Consider the following 20,531-nt stretch of genomic DNA (forward strand, 5'->3'; position numbering starts at 1 on the left):
GTGAGTTAACAGATCGGATACGGGTCTCATTTGCCAGCAGTATAAACCTGGGTGCTCTCCATTTTTGTTGGTGGAGCCAACTATTTAAATACACAAACAACTCATAATGTCTTGTCACTTATTACTGTTAACTAATAAAATGTGCTTGTATAACTAGTAAAGCAATATCACACTCGAGATCATGCTGTTGTGCACTGGTGTGATTACCACAGCACGAGGCCGACCGACTCACACCAGTACTGATATTTCATCACAACAGCACTCGCTCTTGCGTGATATTGCTTAAATATATGCTGACAGAAAAAAGTATTAAAGTCTACAACAGAATTACATTTGGAATCCAAATGACTTTATTAAGAGTACGTATTTGTATCCAAGTACTGCCTTAACATTAATTTATCAAGCAAAAAAATTTAAATGAAAATGAATAACTTTTGACTAGTGATGTACAATATTGTTTTTTTATTCATCAGATATCCGATAAGCTAATATTGTACTGCTCATTTGCCCAATAACCAATGTCCATCCATCCATTTTCAGAGCCGCTTGTTCCTGTTTTTCAGGGTCGCGGGGGTCTGCCGGTGCCTATCTTCGGCTCACACTGGGCACAAGGCAGAGGTACACACTGATCAGGGCGCCAGTTCATCGCAGGTAATCACAGACACAAAAAAACACACAAACTCTCATTCACTCCTACGGGTAAATTCGAGACTCCAATCAACCTTACACTAATGTTTCCCAGCTGAAAGTGCCAGACTCCTCCTACAGGTGGATCACAGACTTCCTGTCTGACAGGAAGCAGCATATGAAGCTGGGAAAAACTCAAGAATCAGCACTGGATCTCCACAGGGCTGTGTTCTCTCTCCTCTGCTCTTCTCCCTGTACACCAACAGCTGCACCTCCTCTAACCAGTCGGTCAAACTCCTGAAGTTTGACACGACCATCTTCAGACACATCTCTAAAGGAGACGAGTCCGCCTACAGGTGGGAGACAGACCAGCTGGTGTCCTGGTGCAGTCAGAACAACCGAGAGTTCAATGTTCTAAAGACGGTGCAGATGATAGCAGACTTCAGGAAGAACCCAGCCCCCCTCACCCCCCTCACCCTGGGAGACTCTACAGTGAGCTCTGTGGAGTCCTTCTGCTTCCTGGGGACCATCATCACCCAGGACCTCAAGTGGGAGCTGAACATCAGCTCCTTCATCAAAAAAGCTCAGCAGAGGATGTACTTCCTGCCAACAAAGATGATGGTGAACTTCTACAGCTCCATCATCCAGTCCGTCCTCTGCTCCTCCATCAACATCTGGTACGCTGCAGCTGCAGCTACGGCCAAGGACAAGGCCAGACTGCAGCGAATCATGAACTCTGCAGAGATGGTCATTGGCTGCAATCTGCCCTCCCTCCAGGACCTGTAGGCCTCCAGGACTCTGAGGCGTACAGGAAAGGTTGTGGCTGACCCCTCCCATGTCAGACACAAACTGTTTCAATCTCTCCCCTCTGGAAAGAGGTTTAGGTCTATCAAGACCAGAACCTCCAAACAAAAAAACTGTTTCTTTCCTTCTGCCACCAGGCTCATGAACACAGTCCTAGTCCCCCACTGCCCCCCCTTCACCACCTCCGTAAAAACAATATTACCTGCTGCACTTACGTATATGTATATATTTATTCTTTATCCCCATCTATCCTTTATTTATCCCTTATCCTAGATTTTCGTCATTAGTATTGTATTGTTTTTTTTGTTTTTTGCAAGTAAAATTCCTTGTACTGTTTTAAACTATATTTGACAAAAAAAACCTTTCTGATTCTGATGTTTTTGGATTATGGGAGGAAGCCAGAGAACCCGGAGGAAACCCATGCAGCACAGGGAGAACATGCAAACTCCACACAGAAAGAACCAAGGACCTTCTTGCCGGTAGACGGACGTGCTAACCACTAAGCCACCATGCACCCTATAACCAATGTCAATACTGATATTTTTTTTCCTGCTCACACCTATTTGCAAAAATTATGAAGTCTCTGTAGTGTAATTAACATCAATAATTATTGTGCAGAGTCTTCATTATGTTGGTCAACTGGATCATGCAGACAAGAAATAGTTGACAATATAAACCATGCGAGTACTTAAAAGAGTTATCATTCTGAATTTGAGAGATAAAAACTACATTTCTATAGGATGAAAACATTCTGTGTCACAGCTACATGAGGAAAACATCTGTCTGTTTTGAAAACTGTTGATTCAGTAAATAAATATACTTTGAGATTGTTTATTGGCTTCTATCTCCATTGATTTACAAACACTCCTGCAGTCTGTCCACGACAAACTAACTGGCAACTAATATATAGTAGTATATAGTATAATAAGTAACTACATTTAGCACAAAAAGTGATAGAAATTTAGAAACATGTAGAACTACAGTGCCCCAAGCTTAACTAGGGTTTACAACCATCCCTTAGTCAAATCACCCATATTTGATCACAAAACTACCAATCCCTTATTGAACTGATAAATGATGCACTTTTAGCCATATTATTGTGTAATCCAGGTCACAAATTTAATCACTGTATCTCTGTCAATAAATACCCAATCAGAAAAAGAAACCATTTGTAACTCTCATATATTATTTTTTAAAGCCACTATGGTTTTATCGCAGTAATTGTACACACATGTTTGAGCTTTTGAAAGCTTTTGAATCGGCCCCTTTTGTTTAGTGACAGTGTCAGAAACAAAGCAAAAGGAATTAAAGAAAAATCTGCAACTTGTGATTAAAATAATTTCATCAGAGTTTTCAAACTTTCGAAAAAACAACTTACTTACTTACCTACTATACTGTATTTCATTAGAGGTGGGATACTTTACTTGTAGTTTGGCGGCAAAAAAACAAACAAACCTAAAAACCTTTTGCTGACTTCTTTCTTTACATAGTTTACAGCTTTTACGTTTACAGATTGAGAAATGAAACATTTTTTCTTTTAAAATTTTCAGTTTTTGGTTAATTGATTTGGAGTTTTATCTTAATTTTCAAGACTGTTGACTGTTATGATATGACTCATTCGGATTCTAATTTTCTGTACCCTGCCGGGATGTTCTGCATTATCTCAGATATAAATTGTGCCAATTTTTTCCCATATTTTTTTTGGTTTGGGGTCATGGTTTGTGATGTTGCTGGAGAATCACTACGAGGTATAATTGTATTTGTGCGGATTTTGGCAACCGTAATTTAGGTGGTTGGGGGTTCGATCCGAGGGTGGTCTGTCTATGTGCCGAAGTGTCCTTGGGCAAGACACTGAACCCTAAGTTGCTCCCAATGGTTAATAAGCACTTTGCATGGCAGCTTTGTCCCATTGGTGCATGAATGTGAGTGTGAATGAAAATCTCGGTGGTATAATAATATATAAATTGAATCAATTTACCATTTTGTGTTTGTATATTTGGTATAAATGTTTATAAAATGAATACCTGTTGAAAAGAAACAAGTTTAAAATTAGAGGGAAAGAAAGTGAACCTTTGGAAATGTTTGAGGTGTGAAAGATGCAAAGATGTGTTTATGTGTAAAATGAGTCCAGACTGTCAAAAAAAATGCTCAATTTTCACTTTTAATCCATTTTCCTCTTAATTTAAAAAGCACCACATTTTCCCAGATTAATTTCTAGTTCTTTATTGAAGTGTGTGTCTTGAAGATACACTTACAGTTATTTTCTCTTGTTAAGACCGTTCTTCAGAGGAGAAATTATATAATGGAAGCCATTTGGCGATGGTGCACATCTACCAATGTGCAAGACTCATTTGGTCAATATATTGCGTGAGCTTTAAGCAGTAAAGCATTGAGTTCATTTGATTTGTTTTGCCAGCATGTTTGCTGTCTGCTGGAACATTTTGTATCCTTTATAGGGTTACCTTCTGTGTATCTGCTTCTCTTCTTTTATCAATACTGTACGTTTGCATGGATGTGGAGTAACGGGTAACAGCTGAGTTTTCCTGTGGGGCCAGGGATGTATCGATTGGCTAAGCTAAGTCAGGTGTCTGAAAGAAAACAGACCAGCCTGACAACATCCAGCCTCCTGACCAGTGTTCTTCAGTTACTAAAAAAATATTAACTGGACTAGTTACTTCACAAAAGGTAACTCAGTTACTTTTGCTGATTACATAAATCAAAAAGTGTTACTTTAAAAATAACATTTGCATTAAAATTGTTCAAATACTCCAACTATGCTCCCATATGTCTTCATTTTACTACTGTTACCATATGTTTACTATTTTCACATCACACACTGGTATCATTGAGTCAACTGATACCAGGGACGATACAACAGGAAAAACAAGACAAACCAACTCCACAGTATCAATCCAGGACTCCCAGTTAGCTTCGGAATCTGTAGTTTTATAATGCCTACCAGTCAAGCCAACATAACGCCTGGCTTTGTACCTGTGTCAGAAGAACTCCCAATGAGTGCAGGTGCTCATGGAAAATGTGGACGTGCATGAGGAGAAAATGGTGCTGATGCAGTTCCAGGCTGAGCAGCTGTTAAAGATCCTCCAGCCCCATTTAACTGGAGCAGACAGTCCACCAGGACTTTGCACTAGTCCTGGTGGATCTGTTTATTGGGTGTACATAAGGTGTCTGCAGTTGTGAATTGCACAGTTAAAATAACACGTGTTCCAATAGAAATGTTGCACACCTCAGATGTTGAGATGGATATTAGTGGAAGACAGGAGTCGACTTCTGATTAGGAGCTGATTTGTTTGTTGTTTTAGTTTTTCAGCCACATGTATCGTACTCTCAACTGGAAAGGGGAAAGGCTGCAGACTCTGTAGCACTCTGAGTGTACGAAAAGGAAGGAGGAACAAAAGAGAGTGCAAATTATTCAGACTACATGGTGAATGGTAGCAAATGAAAGAAAAATAGAGCAAAATTTGGACACATTTCAGCATCATGGACAATTCCAGAGCAGAGTGTAGACTGTGACATCTCTACAAACAACCTTCTCACAAACATGTAAAGACAGTCCACCAATAAGTACTATTTACTAGACTTTGTGTAGCCTTTTTTACATAATTTTATTGCAGCACTTTGTTCCATGTAAAGTATAGAAATAACACTATAAATAATTATACTTGATATGAAAAATGTTTTTAAGTAGTGTTTGTTAAAAGTATATATTTGTATGTGGCTAGAACATCTTCAAAATATAAAATAAAGATGAAGACAGTCAAAAGTCAGTCTGTAAGATGACAGAATGTTCAGTGCCTTAACAATAGTAACTGTTTTGTGTAAAAAGCTACCTTGGTTATCAGATATTTGAACATTTAGTATTGAATCCCTTTCTTCAAAAAGCCATATATACATAGTTCCCACAGGTCAATGAATGAATGTCACGTGACCTTCCCAGAGATGGCAAGCTGCTATATTTACAAAGTTTTACTCACAAATTTGGAATATTTTATCCAGTTTGTAATGTTACTAAAATCATGAAGTGACAAAGTGATGTGATAATTGAGTGTACAGTAGATCTTCAGGGTTTCTACAGGTAGCAGCATATCTAATGAAAAGCTTTTTAATGTCATTTTAATGTCCAAAGGCTATAATTTTAATGCCTCAAATGCAGAACAAATGTGTTTTTTTATTTCTAAAGATTTGAAAAACATTCCATCAAACAGAAGAATGAGCATAAAAATAGATATTCAAACTTCAATTGGACACAAGAGGCAACTTTTGAGCAAATAATTGTATAATAATACAATGGCACTACAGTTCAACGACATGTTTTGCATTTTTGATGAAACTGCAGCAAAAATGTTGTTCTCAAGAACTTTAGATTTATAGCCAGTTGGAACTCCATTTAATGCTTTTTAATTATAATAAATGCCTTTATTTTGGCACAATTCATGGAATATTAATGTTGCGCGGAAACCCTGGATCTTGTTACTTTCTATAATAAAGTAATCTCAATAATGAAATTCACAAGTTATCAGCTACCAGCATATATACTCAAGATAGTACCGAGTAAATTAAGTCTGTCAACACATTATAAGATACGCACCTGACACAAAGCGCTTTGAGCAAATTCTTGCGTGTATTGAGGGAGTTTCTTTCCTGTTTATCCTTGCCAGCCATAACCTCTGTCATTGTTCTGACTAAAGCTTAGTCTTCTCACATTCATGAAATCTAATGACGGGTATATTGTAAAATCCAAATTTAACTGAACCTCCAGAGACGACCATTTTCACTTTTTAATCACAAAATTAACTCATTCCAGATTCTTCTTCTTATGTTGTTTGATCGCGGTTAAACTCGTTTCAGCTGCCCACACCATGCCAATACAAATGGCACCGGGTCGGGAAATGTCCGTATGTTGTGACGTCATGTAAGAACTATGAGGCTTTGAAGAACAGACAGTTGTGCTGTTTCTTTTCATTTCAGTTGAAATAAGTCAAATTTAACATTATTAGTGCATCTCTCTTTTTGTACCTCCTTTAAGGTTGGTTATGGATACCATATATCTTAATAAAGTCATCACAGAGCAACAACTTGATGTGTTTCCTTAAGCACGGGATCAAAAAGGTTCTGTGCATCATTGATTATTTCAACATGATAACCTGGAGCAGTGCCAGAGTGCGGCGATCCCCAAAATATCCAATGTAGACATTAACTTCTCAACTGACTGAATATTGACTGTTTTTTCACAATGTTGTACTTTACCAAAAGCTACTGGAAGATTCCCCATTTCCAGAGTCTGAGAAAAATGTGTCTATCTTCACGCTCTATGCGTTGTACCAGTTTGGGGGCGCAACCATATTTCAACGTCTCATGGACTGAGGGAGGTACAGTATTTGTAGTTTCACTTCGGTTGTCTAGTGTGGCCTTAGATAGATAAAACTGCAGTGACTGTGTCCTGTTTACGGCCCAAGTAAAAAAAAGGATTGGAGGCAGGTCTTGCGGTGATCATTTTATTAGTATATTTTGAACTTTTCAGATCTGACCATTCCTCTGACTGACCTCACGCGTAATGTTCCTGAGATTTGGATCAGTAGACAAAGCTGTGCCAGTAGCACCATTTGACCTGGTAAAAAGAACCTTCTATGACAAGCCTGTTGCGATATGAATGTGGACCCAAATGCAGACCAGACAGCTGAATTGAAGAACTTGAGGTTTTATTGCAAAGTCGGGGTATGAACGGCAGACTGGAAGGTAGATGGAGGAGGTTGATGGAGTAAATCCGATCCAGCAGGCAGGCATAGAGTTGTGGAGAGGTTAGGAGGAAAGGATGTCACTGGTGGAGATCTGAGCAACAGGAGAGGAAACAGTTAGTACTTGGAAGAGTAGACACTGGGAATAAACTCTAAAGAAAGGTTTAGAGCAGCCGATGAGTACTACCACTTGAGTAGACTGAATAATCTGGCGAGGAGTAGAGCAGAAACCCGGGTTTTTGTACTGCAGCTAATGAGCAGGTGAGTTGCAGGTGTGAGTAGACAGATGCTTGATCGCAGAGGCCACGCCCCCCAGAGACACACGCAGACAGACAAAGGGGGAGGGAACTCATAGGGAAAACAGGATCACAGCCAGAACCGTGACAAAGCCCGTTTAAACACACATAATTTTTCTCTGCTTTTTGACTTGTCTAACGGCATTTTACCTTAAAAAGTCATTCACGACAAGGGAATCAGATGACAAGTAGCTTTCTTCTTCTCTCTTTGATCACTGGGGTGGTTTGTGTTTGGGTGGGGTGGGGGGAGTAGTTAGGTTGACAGGGTTGGCCTAAGTCGGGCAGTGGGGGTATGTGGTGTATGTTTCTCAGCAGGGGGGATCAAGAGAAAAGTGAGCCAGAGACCTTCTCTGTCAGCTTTGATTAGTTCAGGGGTGGAGACTTAACGTATCAAGCCTCTGCTTTATATTCCAGGGAGAGGCTGGAACACAGACTGGTGCCATGGACCTGATGTACTGTATGTTTTTTATTTTTAGCCCTCGTTGTCCTCTTTCTATTCAGTTACTTTGTGTTACATGTAGGTTTCTAAGTTATCTTCTACTTTGTTAACTCTTTTGTTCCCAAGTCTCTCTGCTGTATCTTCACTCCCAGTGATGTCAGTATGTTTATGGTGAGTGATTAGGTTCCTCCTGTCATGCACCCAGGAGCTGCACAGCCTCGCTCATTATTTAGCTGAATGCTGGACACAGTGTTTGCTGGATCCATGTCTATGTCTTCCTACTGGTGTGATGTAGCGTCGCCGTCTTCCCCTCTCCGAGTCTTCATCAGGGTTTTTGTTCTCTTTGTACATTCTTGAGTTCGGACTTTGTTACTTTGTGTTTTGTTGGATTTCACAATAAACACCATGGACTATTGTCACTACTCGTGCCTGCTACCTCTTTTCTCTGCATCTGGGTCTACCATCACTTCATCATCATTCCCTGAAACCTGAGCTGGAACAAACACGTGCACACACCAGTTGACAAGGAGTCTGCGGGAGACAGATCACACATTATTGCAACCCGCAGCACAAGGTTTCGCTTAGAATGTTGCCCTTTGACATTATTGAACTGTTTTATTGGTACTTTGGTCCATGACCTGTTTTGCTCAATTAAAAAGTTGAGCCAACATGCTGTCCGGGATGTGTGTCTGTGTTGGCCCTTACTTGGTCAGCAATCTTGCTACAAAGTCCCTCGGTTATAGTCTAGCAGATGTTGCATGGATGAAGTGGCTTGAATCTTTGTGGAAGTGACTATTGAGTTTAGCTTTTAACCCAAAATTTGGGTCGGGTCGGGCTGAGATGTCACGCATTAGAGTCGGATAAGGGTCGGGGCGGGCTTCAAGATTTTTTAAATTTTTTATTTTTTATTTTTTTAAATCTCATGTGTTCTGAGTGTTGATTGGCTGGGAGGCTGGGGAAAGGGCGGGCGTAAGCGGGGAAAGATTGAACAATTCTGTTCCCACAGAAGTGTGAGTGTTTGAGAGTTCTTTGTGTGTTTGTTTATTTTTGGCGTGTTACAACAACCTCCAATAAAGCCTGTAAAACTGTGATAAAGACTCGAGTCACGTCATTACAATACCTTTTGGGCAGAGCTGCGGTGCGTGTGCGTAAACCCCCACCACCCAAGCCGCGCGAGGCACTGCCCTACTAATCTACCGGCAACAATACATTCAATAAACTAATAATTTACATTGGGTTTGCTTTGAGCTCGTGCCTACAATTTAAGTGAATGGGTCGTGCTTTGTGACCGCGGGCCTGGGTCGGGTCGGGCTGGATTTTTTGGGCCAGATCTAATCTCTAGCTGAGATATGTCACTACAATCACAAACAATCATGGCGTGAAGCTCATGCACAGCCATACACAGACACCACTCAGGAGCAAACAGCCCTACTCTCCCACCACCTCAAGCTCATAGCAATAAGACGTGCACACACGTCTGCGCACATGCAGAAACAGACGGGAATACAAACAAAGCATAGATGTGTCTATAAATAGACACATAGCTTGATGAATCCTCTGAGTAGCACAGAATCTGCTCTTAGAAGCACAGAGTCAAAAACATCACTGCTACAGTGGGCTGTTTCACACAGAACATTAGACTTCGTCATTTCGGCTGTCAACCAAAGCTCACTGAGGGCTGTGATTGGAGGACACCCTCCTCCCTCCTCTCAGCTTTGCCAACAGCAAAAAAGTTGATGTCAATAGCACAATTAAATTGTAAGACCCTTAGTGGCCAGTAACTCTGACATTTTACAACTAAATAGGCAAAATTAAAATACTTTCACTAAAATGTGAAGAGTGGGACTAGGATTAATAAACAGCACTACTTAATACCAAAATACATATGTATTCAGCATAAAAAAGTGGGTTTGGGGTTTAGTTACACTTTAAAGACATTTCAGGCAGATCAATGTTCCATCTAAATTATTTAATCAATTAAATATTGTGTGTATTACTGAAAATTACATGCAATTCAACTTTTTTTTTTTTGTAGTCTGATGTGAGTTCAATTTAAGAAAATTTAGTATGTTGTATGAGAAAAAAGCATGTGTTGTGATCCTCATGATGTACCTTGTCTTTAATACACAGCATTTACAGTCAGATTTATGATGATTGGATATTATTACTTCTTTCACTCTTTCCTATTTGGCTTGACTCTATACAAATGAGCTGAAGAAGTGGGGAAACAAAAATATCACATGCTGTATAGTAAAAATTTTTTGCCCTATTCTGGTTTTGTACAAAACTCAATGCCTTTACAATAAACTGAATCAGCCATCTACATGCAATGTGCGTACATGTAAAAGTGAGACCTTAATTTTAACATATTAGCACTGATCGTTTACAACATTCACCCTGACCACATTGTGAGGGCATATTTTCCAGGATTAACTTTGTAAATCAAAAACCAATTGCTATAACACGGATGAATGAATTCCCTTTATATTCCTTGGTTACATTTTTTTTTTTTTTGTGCAACACATTTGGAAGATTTAGAATATATTTGTGCCTGCTGCTCCCCACCATTATATGCTTCGATTCATACATCTATTTGTGAGCCCATAAAACAGGCATTGACTACTCATGTAAATTGTGTTCCCCACAATGAATTATATGCATACTAGCAAAAATACATAACTGCTGCCGGTGTCCCCGCTCAATATCACCGGCATACTAATAGCAGCCTGCAAGGAGGCCAATGTTGCCTCTTCCATTATTTTTCCATTTAGTTGTAATTTCGTAGAGGAAGTTTGAGTTGGTCAAATTGCTTCCTGTTCCTCCTCCACAACCAAACCACTCCTGATTCCTTCCATCCTCTCTCCCTATCTCTGACTGCCTTTATAGCTCAGGCTGCCTTTTTCTCTCCATCTCATTCAGCTTCTCAGGCACGTGGGGGTTGTTTTCATCCTGTTGAGTGGATAGAAAACGCCACTGACCTCTGCTCGCCTTTGGTTCAGTGGACGATTTCGTCTCACGCTGTGGAGGCTACATGTTCAGGGGTTATGGGTCAAGCTATCCCACAGTGAAACAGACACCATGGGAGAGTGATGCAGCCCCAACAACCTTTGAATGCCTGCCTGATACAGAGAAGAGGGCAGCTGAATCTGAAATCACTGCTTAATAATCCACTGCCTTTTCTACATGTGGGTAGACGGGTAAAAATGGAAACATGGTCATCTTTTTAAATATATTTTTCACAATAGAAGATGGCTAATCTCTTTTTTAAAAAAATAAAATGGATTTAATAAGGTCATTGCTTCCATGTTTGTTTTTAACAAATAGTCAAAGATGATACTTTTTTAACATGTTTAGCATAATCAATTTTTAACCCTTTAACACCTACCGCGTCGCCAGCAACACATCCTGGTCTGTGCACATTAAAATTACCGTAACTTTGTTAAAACTCACTCTGTTTCTGAAAGCTAACATGTTGCGCTTTACTGACAACATAAAAACATCACGGTAATTACGTCCCCTCCTTTTTTATAGAAAGCATGCGAAGAAATCGCTTCAGCTTGTGATTGTTATGGCCTGTTTTGCACATTTAGAAACATGGAAGAATTTTTTGTTATTGTAAATAGTAATTTGTATATATTTGTTGTTCTTCGTGTGAGCTTTCATTGTTTTCTTCCTATTACACTGGTAGAACATGTAATGAATTGTAAAAAAACAACAACAAAAAAAAACAATTATTGAAACTCTAAAGTGTTATAAAAAAAAAAAAAAGAAGGTAAAAGCACTTCCTCATAAAACATACTGACCATTTTATAGTGAAAATATGCACACAAAAAAATGACATTACAAAACTCCCATAAAATACCTTTAATACTTTTATTTTAGTGTGAATGGAGGGGCACATTTTATTTATCATCTACTGCTGAGTCCCCAGGTTTCATTTGACCTAAAAATGTGTAACACTACATGGGGTCAAGATTCTCTCTCTTTTTTTTTTTAGGAATTAAGCGTTTAGCTTCCAAATCCAGTTTCAGTGGTTAAAACAGTGGTTAAAAGGCCAAAGACATTCATTGATAAATATTACTAAATGTAATACATCTGAAAAGCATGCAGGAGTTACACTTGATTGTGACTGAAGGGTTTACTTTAGAAAGTCACAGTGTACACAGTCTCTCTTTCTCTCACACACACGTACACACACACACACACACACACATACACATGCGATTGCAGAAAACCAATAAAATTGCTAATTCTTTCCCCGTCATATTTTACCATTATCCTAAATAAACAGCAACACCTCTCCCTCTCTCTCATTTTCCCTCTCTCCAACATTAAATATTAATTCATACTTGGCTGGGATGACTCCAATCAGTGGAGAGCAAACATGTAGGTAGTTTATGGCTGCTCCTCTCATGGTAAACACGAAGGAGGTCATTACACCCCCACATGTCTACCACCATGAAACCACCAGGATGGTTTCAGCTGATGGTCTGAGACCATCACACAGTTTTAGGTTAAGAAGCCAACTTCCTCTCTCCTTTAAAATAAATCTTTAAAATCTACTAAATTACGTCCTGCTTCTACAGCATGTGTTAAACATAAGGCCAGGGGGAAAAACCAGGTCCTTTGGAGCATCTTTGGCTTTTTGGAGAAAGTAAAAATGGCAGAGAAAATATGAATCATTGTGTAAATTACAAACTAATTCAGTTATAGAAATCTCAGTCACTCCAAATACACAAATTCAAAGAAACTGCTCAATGTTTGCAGTTCTCTTGTGCATAAATCACTAAAACTAAAATAAAAAAAAACTTATTATTATTTTTTTTTTCTAAATGTCTGCAAATTTCTTTGAATCCTAAAAATAATCCACTTAATTAAGATCCTGCAGTGACTGATATATTTTACTTATTGCTTAAAAATGTATAGTTTATATATCATTTATATGTGAAAGTGCAAACTAGGGCACAATATTGTTGAAGTTACCAATTTTTCCATCTAAAATCTGTGGCCCACTTGAGTTTAAACTGGACAGTATTTGGTCTCTGAAGTAAATTGATTTTGACGCCCCACCTCTACTGGTTTAAATCCTCTTCAATGCACCAATCTTCTGAGGTATAGTTCCTCTGTCACAATGTATTATCATTAACTTAATATTTGTCTTTGATGCAGCCTTGTTTTGTTTTTTGTTCTTGTATTATTAATAATTTACTATTCTGGAAATTCAAGCATTTTAATGACATATGTATAAAGAGCTAATCTGAAATGACTGGTTTTAATTGTGATGTAACATTGTGTGACGTAAAATAGAAGTTGTTTTTTTTTCTCTCTCTCTCTCTCTCCATTAAAACTCCTGCTCATTGCTGCCGTTTTTTAATCCAATGTCTGCACTGAGAGGCCACTGCCATAGGGGGCAGCAGAGGTACACATGACACACGTAGCTGCTGGGATCACTGAGGGCTGAAGCTTTGTCTGAGGAAAAAAAGAGCTAACAACATTTGAAAAAAAAAAAATTATTCATTCGATCAGAATGATATTGGCTGATAGAATATCAAGAAAACATGAAAATGAAAAATATAGGTTTCATGCATAAAAAAAAAAAAAAGAGTGACAAGGCAAAGTATATCAGCCAACAACAGAAAAACATGAATACAATGTAAAGTACAATATGTTTTACAGTGTAGTGGCATTTACTTTATGTCATGTACTTGTTTCTAGTTCCATCGAAAGCTGTGTTATACAGCACACACACACACACACACACGCACACACACACACATAATGTTTATTTTTGCAAATCTTTTGGCCATATATTATATTTGTATTTATATTTCTCTGCGTGCACTTTCATTTGCACTTAAAGATAGTAAAGCTGCACAGAAACTTTAAAATGTTGTTACCGATATGGGATTTTGTACATGTACAGTATTTACTTGTGCTTAAAGGTATAGAGGAGGATTTTCCCAAAGTTTAGAAAAGAAACACTCTCTCCACTTTTTTGCAAAAATGCACATGCGCAACACTCTACCTGCTCCCAAGAGGGAACACCTATTATGTAAACATGTGCACGAGCCCAGTGCATGACTTGTGCCAGGGCTTTCAAGGCTAATCATAGCTTACGTTAGGATAAACTTCTCTGCTAATAACTAGGTCAATTATTGTCAAATCTGAATCAAAAGCATACAACTACGATCCCCTTCCGAGTCCATTTCCAGTTAGTGATTCGCCCTCTTTTAAACACTTGAAAGTGAGCATGTGCAGCAAGCAAAAACTAGCTAGGGACGAGCATGTACAGTACCTAAACCTATCACCAGAATGATTGACAATTAGATCTTGATGATCCACTAAGGACTTGAAGCCAAAATAACATCCTCCACAATACCTTTAAGCTTCTCCGTCTGTGTGCATGCTATGCTGTGACTGTGGTGGAGGTGAGTGGACGTGTGTGGCAAAGTCATGCTCTTAGCCAATCAGGAGTGACCCTGTGATAACAAGGTCACAGTGGAGACTCATTATGTAAATGCTGAACACGAGTAGCTGTGACTTAAGGATAACAACAGACTGTGCTATGTAGGATGCATGTTTCACAATGGATTGGCAGAAATTTTGAAACTTTTTTTTACTAAATTAATGAGGTTCACTAAATAAACCTACCAACAAAAATATTTTTGAAATTGCTCCTATATTCATATTACTGATGTTAAGCTAAAATAAAATCTACCAATTCTCAATATAGTCATGATTTAGTCATATATTTTTTTTTTGTTAATTTCTGTGTAGAACTTGGTCTGATTTCATTGTATGCCTGAAATGATTAACTTCTTACCCTAGTCACCCATGGCCAAAAACTCTGGAAATGATACCTTCTCTCATTCCAAACCTTATTTGTAAATTGCATCTTTAATTATATGAAGTGTGCAATCCAAAATATCCAATCCATTTGTATTTAACAGGAAAAAAAAAAACAAAAAACATTTTCATTGATTATTTCAATGGTATGAGATATATTATATTGTCATCTAAGCATGGATGCATTTAAATTATATGTTATTAAATCACTTAAATTATTAAACGCTCTTAGGTTGTCTATGTGGCATCAGCTGTTAGCTAGCAGGAATATCATGACATAGAGCAGTGAAAATACAAACTATCCCATTTATCAGTTTATTAAGTAAACATTTAATAAAAATAATTATTTATTCAATTTTGCACAAAGCCTTCAGACCTGCATCCGTTTCTGCTAAATTCACAACTTATATAGAATACCAGGTTGTACTATAGCAGTGTTTCTCAAATGGGGGTTGGCACAATAGGGGGTACTTGAGAGAAAGAGAGTGGAAAATCAACAAATAAAGTGTCAGCCTTGGTCCCACATTCAGCATGAGATGACTGGAAAGGATAAAAGCTATAGAAATAAATCTATTCAGGAGCCACCAATTCAACCTTGGGACCCCATGTGGGGTCGCCTGAAATTTCAGAAAAATTTAAATAGATTTTTTAAAAGTTTTAATTATTTTTTTATTTTTTTCACTAAAACAACACACAATCTTAGACACCTGTATTTATACTTTCACATTGGGATTCTAGTTCAACTACAATGCTGTAAAAACAAGTAATACCTGAGCTCAAACATGATTGAAAACTAATTCTATAAAAGAATGTCTTAGGGGTCGGCAGAAATTCTTCAAAATGGGGACATGATCCAAATAAAGGTTGGAAACGACTGTTTTTTCCACTTATTTACAAAATGAGATTATTTAAAATGTGTGTTAACACTTGCTCATTCCATCATTATGATTTACAGCTTGTAGTCAGACACAGGGGGTACTTGGATTCAAGAAATAAGAAAAAGAGGGTGCTTGAGCCAACAAAGTTTGAGAACCACTGTACTACAGTGTAACTCCATGTATTTGGTTGAATAAAGTAGATAATGTAAAAGCGATTGACTATGCTCAGGTAGAAGTGTGCAGTCTGACCCAAAGACCTCTGCTCTGCCTGCTTCACAGTGAGCGTTCAGCTGTGTAATGAACCCTGTGGAGAGTCAGAGACCATGGTGGTGATGGCTATGTTGGGGGAAAATGCTGGAGATGATCCTCATCAACTGGCTGGCCCCACTTTCCAATGGGACATTTCTACTTTATTGTGAATGTGGAAATGTTAAAATTAGAGGTGGGACAATATACCGAGTTCATATGATACACCATAATGAGCTTGCAATGACCATACAATGTTTTTGGAAAAGAGAAAAAAACAAAATAATTGCAGCAAGAAAAATAACCATGCTTTTATTTGACTTTACCTCTGGAAACAATGACATAAAAATCTAAACAAAGGTACATATTGTGACATTTTAATATTGAAATAACTTGTCACACAATAAATCTTAAAAATAATAATAATAATGCATTGGATTTTATATAGCACTTTTCATAGACACTCAAAGTGCTTTACATTCCATTGCATTATTCTTTCACTCCAGACACAGTGGTGGCAAGCTACTAATGTAGCCACAGCTGCCCGAGGGCAGACTGACAGAAGCGAGGCTGCCATAATGCACCATCGGACCCCCGACATTCATATTAGGCAATGTGGGTGAAGTGCCTTGCCTAAGGACACAATGGCCACGGTTACTCGATGTTTTTTTAATTTGGAAATCATTATTCCAAATTGAATTATTTGGAATTAAATTGTCCTGCTTTGTGGTTACATGGAATAGTAAATCCAAATTAAGGTTTATATGTAAAACTGCTTTATTTGGCTTTATTCAATTCCTCTTTAGGTCTGGGGGTCGGGAAGGGTTCTGATTGGACAGGGGGCAAACAGTGACAGTGGGGAGAAAACACACAAACCTTTTCTTTTTGGCTCCAACATAGAAGACCTCATAAGAAGAATTGTTTTCACTTTTATTTTCACTGTATTTTTGAAGCAGCAGCTGAACAAAAACATAGTTTCACTTGAGCTGAGCAGGAGAAGACAGATGTATGTCTTCCCATCTTTAGATCATTTGACGTGAAGTAATTTAGGATATCCTACTCAAGTACAAGTACTGGTCCTTGATTTAGATTGTACTCAAGTACAAGTAAGTCACACACAAAAGTGAAACGTAGCTTAATTTAATAATACTCAAGGTAAAAGTTACTAGTTACTTTCATCCACCTACGTTTATTTTTGGTAATAAATCTTGCCACGGTTCCCTTACACACAGTAAACATCTCATGTATAAACTTAAAAAGGAAGAGACCCAATCTTGCACAATTGGAACTTAATTTATTTTCCACAATGGCATCTGTATAAAATAAAAGGTTTGTCAAAATGTAGAATTAAAAAAAAAAATAAATAAATAATAACACCAATGAATTCAATTCAAAATACATTTTTTAAAAATTATCAGGCTTTAAGTATAGCTAAATTGATGAACTTTCCAAATATGCAATGTGGGTAACAACACAATAGGTAGAAAATTCCAACCTGAACCGAAGATCAGAAATAGCTTTTGATGACTAAGAACATATGGATTATGTTCAATTTGCCATGAAACAGAATAAAAAAATTTAAATCTTACAGTTCAAAAGTGCAACACAAAGTGTCTACTCCACTCTAGCTCCATTGCTGTACAATAGTCAACTGATCACTTCCGGGAACTATTGTGAGGCTCCATAAACCGCCATTTCTGAAAAAAAAAAAAGGAACCATTGGAGTCAACAGATTTGTTGCAACTCTCTCTCTTAAATGGTACAAGTAGAATTACTGATTTGGGAATATACTCTAAAAAGTATAAGTACCCATAAAAGCAACTAAATTACAGTAACGTGAGTACTTAGAATTTGGGCATCTTAAACCAGAAATACAACTAGTGTGACCTGAGCATTTATGTTCCACAGACAACCCAGGAGCCTTGTTTTAATCCTCTGTGATTGTCATGTAACTGATAATATCTAACATATTTATCAACAATAGGTGTGTTTCTTTCTACACTTTAAAGGACTCTCTGAGAGTCAGGACACATCAGTATTATATATAAAGTTTTTTTTTGTTTTTTTTTTTTTTTTTTGTGGACTTTCTACAATGATCCTTTCTCATGAAATCATTTGAAAGGTACTCAAAATTATAATTTACCTCCTTGATGCATATCTTTATGCCCTTTAATTACTTTTAGTACAGTGACACATTTTACATTCATTCTAACATATCTCTATGCACGCTTACAGTCTCTGGTGTGATTTCTTTTGCTCTTTTATTTGATTGTCTATGCAGAGTTAGAGTGATGCACCTGCACTCAATATTAGACACAAACACATCTTTTCTCAGGACCTCTCCCAGCGCAACCTCAAATGACTTCCATGTTCCCGTCACTCCTTCTGCTCCCACATCCTCAGTGATCAAAGTTCTCACTCCTTTGCTTTTCCTAACCTTATATCCGACTCCTCTGCATGGCTTATTGTTTTACAGGCCTACTCTTTTACGTATCTGACACCTCGGTGAACTCAGCTGTACACACACCCACACACACACACACACACACACACACTTAGGATCACTGCCTCCCTCGTTCCCCGTGATGGACAAGGATTGGCTCCCACTGTCACAGTGTGCGATTGCAACCTCTGCTTGACCTGGTGGGGATATATGGCGTTCCCATGTTATCTACATAATACACGTAGGGAAAGGGGGAGGGAGGTGTCCAAAAACAAGGAGGGGGTTGGGAGTGAGGGAGGAATGAATGAAGAAGGGAGGAGAGCAGGGAACGATGAGAAGCGGAGGTAAACAAGAATAAAACAGTGTCACAGAAAATATGAGGCGAGATGGACAGCAGCACTGGCTAAATGAAAGTCTCAGTCAAATACTGTGGTTTATTTGAAGCTAAAAGAAACAAACGGCTAACCCAGGGTTTGTGCAGTCATGCTATTACTAATATAGTGGGGAGAATAATCTCTTTCTATGAGAGAAAGTGCTTGTATACACACCATACATAAATCTATCAAATCTATTCATGAGTGATTGTCTTAAATAGTTCATCATTAAGGGAAAGATGTAGAGAAAATTAAAGAGCATCACAATAAAATACTGTACATGTAAATGAAATAGATGGATGAAATAGTATACAAGTCTAAAAAAATGGTTTTAATTTGGTACTGCTGCCATCAATTTCTCATACTTCATAGATGCGGTGGACGTCATTTTTCTGATCTGGTGCTCAGGGGTTCACCTCGACTTGTTGCTTGGTGCAACAGTTACTATAAAACAATGAAGAGTCTTTTAGCCTTTTAGAACATCATCTTCATGTTTTTGGTACAGGGTTATCATTGTCATTAGTCTACCCTTGATATTCATGTATTAAGTGTTATTTCTTTTACATTATCATCATCATCATCATCATCATCATCATCATAATTCTCCTTCCTCTAATTCAAGCATAGATGAGGATATCCAAGGCTTGATCCAAAGCTGGGTGACTGAAGTTTGTTAGACCTATTTTTGTTCATCACATTAGGGTTTTTATGGCAGCAGACCATCTGCACATGAAGTCTGGAGGTTTTTTTGGAGGTGAAAATACCAAAGTCATGATCAATAGAGCTTCTTTGATTTTTTGTCCGTAGACCAATTTAAGAATATTTGACATTTCAGTTTCCAGTGTCCTTATAGGTACATTATCTATTCCTAAACTACATATAAAATACTATTTAAAAAAAGTATAGTATAAAACAGTGATACAATAATAAATTATAAAAATTTATTAGGTGTTAGTGGAACCTGCCGATATGAAATGTTTAGATGACATTCTGCATTCTGCTCTCTGTCCATGTCATTACGATGAGTCTAAACTTTGCTCTGTTTTCTTTTACTAATTTCTCCTCACCTTGATCATAATTTGAACAACTCGCTCTCTCCTTTCTCCCTCCTTCACAGTGCTGATGTGTCTATAGTCCCGTCCCTCTAAAGAGAGGGAGACTCCTGTACTGACCTATCATGTGTGACTGGAAAAACTAAACTAAATCACTTCCCATTCAGGAGCCATTTCCTGTCTTTCACTACAATCTTAGGTGCACAAATGCTCATTCCCAAAATTTGAGCTGGTACGCATTTTTTACACAAGTGGTGATTGTGAATATACAGTACAATATATCATTTTATATTATCATTTTATTCAATGGCAAATGGTAAATGGACTAGATTTATATAGTGCTTTATCCCCACACTGTCCCAAAGCGCTTTACATATCAGCTCATTCACCCAATCACTCTCACATTCACACACCAGTGGGACAGGACTGCCATGCAAGGTGCTAGTTGACCATTGGGAGCAACTTAGGGTTCAGTGTCTTGCCCAAGAACACTTCGACACATAGTCGGGTACTGGGATCGAACCCCCAACCTCTCGATCAGAAGACGACCCTCTCTACACCTGATCCACAGTCTCCCCAATATGCCCTCAATAGGTCAACAATTGCATAACTCCTTGGTATAATGACAGAATATTAGAATAGTGGGAGGCCCGAGTATCTGCTCCTTGAAAAAAAAAAAAAGAAATGCATTTGTTTTTGCAAAGCATTGAGAATTTGAAAAAGGCAATAACTCGTCCTTATCAAATGGCATTTTAAGATTCTACTTTTTTTCC

This window comes from Gouania willdenowi, chromosome 13, assembly GCF_900634775.1.
Source record: "Gouania willdenowi chromosome 13, fGouWil2.1, whole genome shotgun sequence".
In the NCBI taxonomy this organism is placed as follows: domain Eukaryota; kingdom Metazoa; phylum Chordata; class Actinopteri; order Blenniiformes; family Gobiesocidae; genus Gouania; species Gouania willdenowi.